We start from the raw sequence: 2,500 nt of genomic DNA, 5'->3' as shown, positions 1-2,500 counted from the left end.
ATTGTTTCTCTCGCTCCTTCGCTCATACCCTCATTAGTCTCTCTTGAGCACGACTCTACACTTACATCTCCATGTGAAGGTTCTCCAGATGTTCCTCAATAGTTCTCCTTAATGCTTCCATGTGGAACTCTGTCACTAATTATCTAATAGCTTTTTACTATCTACTACTTTACGATCGCTCTAAACTGGTTTATTTTTCAGACTGCACCACGATGAAGGCTGCACCAGTTTGCTCCAGTTTGTGGGTTTCTGTGTAAAATGAGCTCCAGTACAGAGAGAGCTGCAGATGAAGAGAACCACAGAACGCACAAAGAACCTCTGAACAACCCAGAGGTATTTTTTGTTTTCTATATGATAAAGATAACAGATAAAATGTTTAATCAGAATTTATTTGAGAGATATCTTTAATATTAAACGTCATGTATTTTTATTTATATTATTTAAAAACAAATTTAATAAAAAATTAAATTAAATTAAATAAAAAATGTTTATTATTCATTCACACTGCACAATGTGGCATTGGGTGAAATCTCAGAATTAAAATAAAAACATGTTATTTATTTATTATTAGATGTATTTATTTATTTATTTATTAATTTATTATTATTATTATTATTATTATTATTATTATTATTATTATTATTATTATTATTAATAAATTTATTTATTTATTTATTTATTTTAGTACTTCTTGTTTCCTGAAGATTAACTGCAGCTTTTCCCACTAAAGCATCTACATCCATAAAGTGTTTCTTAACAATGAATCAACAAACAAACAAACAAACAAACAAACAAAATCATATCATTGACATGGATTTAAGAAAACAAAACAATCATAGTCAAAATAAATAATGTGAACTAAACAGATTTCATTCTCTGTGTAGATCTTTATATACTCCAAGTGTCCAGTGTGTATCACAAACACACACACACACACACACACACACACACACACACACACACACACACACACACACACACACACACACTTGTGTAAGTCATGGTGTGAGAACAGTGTGCAGATATTAGAGAAAAAGTTCAGAAACCATTTTGTTTGATCGAGGAGCCGAGCCCGAGAACACCAAACACACACACACACACACACACACACACACACACACACACACACACAGACACACACACACAGACACAGACACACACCACAGCAGTGCATAAATGTATGAGTTTACGAGCACGCGTCCCCTCCGGGTGTGTTTCAGGAGAACCAATTAGGGAGAGAGACAGAGAGGAGAGAGAGAGAGAGAGAGAGAGAGTAAGAGAGAGAGAGAGAGCGAGAGAGAGAGAGAGAGAGAGAGAGAGAGAGAGAGAGAGAGAGAGAGTGAGAGAGAGAGAGAGAGAGTAACAGAGAGAGAGAGAGAGAGAGAGAGAGAACCTGTGTGAAACTACTTCTCTATCATATTTCTCCCGCTTTGTTTCTGATTAGCTACTTGGCTAATAACCGTATTCCCTCCTTCATATTTATGCTAATTGCCTTGGCAACTGATACTGAATTTATAAAAAAAAAAAAAAAAAAAAAAACAGATGTAGATAAGCTGTGTCTCATATCACACTCGAGTGTATTACAACTACTGCTGATGAGGATGATGAGGATGATGATGTATACAGCATAACTGAAGATCAGCACAAAGAAATTAAAAAGTTTTAAAACAGAAGGGGCGGGGCTTTGGACACAGGGGGAGGGGCTTGTGTTGTTGCTTCTCCATCCTGAAGATCTGACACAGGAGACTCCTTCATAAATGTTAGAGAAACATCCTGCATGACGTAAAAGTCACCACAGCAACATTTTTTATAATAATGTCGAGAATCTGTGTGAAGTTTTCTGGATAAATTGATGAGGTGTTAAAGAGCAGATATTCTGGTGTCCTGGTCTACACCCTCCTCCTCACTGCAGCTCAGTGTCCTCCATAAACACACACCGATTTAACGTCACGTCACACTTTTACTAGTAGTTACTTGCTCTCTGTACAGTTTAATTTAACTTGTTTAATATAAGCTTGTTTTTACAGTTTTAAACAGGTTTAAATTCATCAAATCTGATGTGTTTCTTATTTATTGACTTCTTCTTTTCTACAGTATGTCGAATGAACTGAAATTCACATGTAAACAGTCAAACACAGTAAATTAATAGATTTAATTGGGTCTCTGAGTTAATTTTACTGTTAGAGGTGGAGCTTTTCATTAGATGTAGCAAACTCATGTTAATAGTGTTGGTACTTAACGAGACATTTTACCTGATGTGAATTCTTAAGGAATTAACACAAAACAATCTTATGTTACTTCACGTAACTATGATAATTAACTACATGTAACTGTGTTAATTAACTACACGTAACCATGTTAATTAACTACACATAACAATGCTAATTAACTACATGTAACAATGCTAATTAACTACATGTAACAATGCTAATTAACTACATGTAACCATGTTAATTAACTACATGTAACTGTGTTAATTAACTACACGTAACCATGTTAA

The 2,500-nt window shown here is 34.5% G+C and overlaps 1 protein-coding gene across 6 annotated transcripts in view; it reads right to left on the bottom strand.

The window, feature by feature from the left end:
* The window catches only part of tenm3 (teneurin transmembrane protein 3), a 355,350-nt gene that overhangs the window by 218,792 nt on the left and 134,058 nt on the right, over window positions 1-2,500 (bottom strand). The gene's annotated exons all lie outside the window — the stretch shown is intronic.

This window comes from Tachysurus vachellii, chromosome 6 (genome assembly GCF_030014155.1).
Source record: "Tachysurus vachellii isolate PV-2020 chromosome 6, HZAU_Pvac_v1, whole genome shotgun sequence".
Classification (NCBI taxonomy): domain Eukaryota; kingdom Metazoa; phylum Chordata; class Actinopteri; order Siluriformes; family Bagridae; genus Tachysurus; species Tachysurus vachellii.
This window is presented reverse-complemented; position numbering and strand designations above follow the sequence as displayed.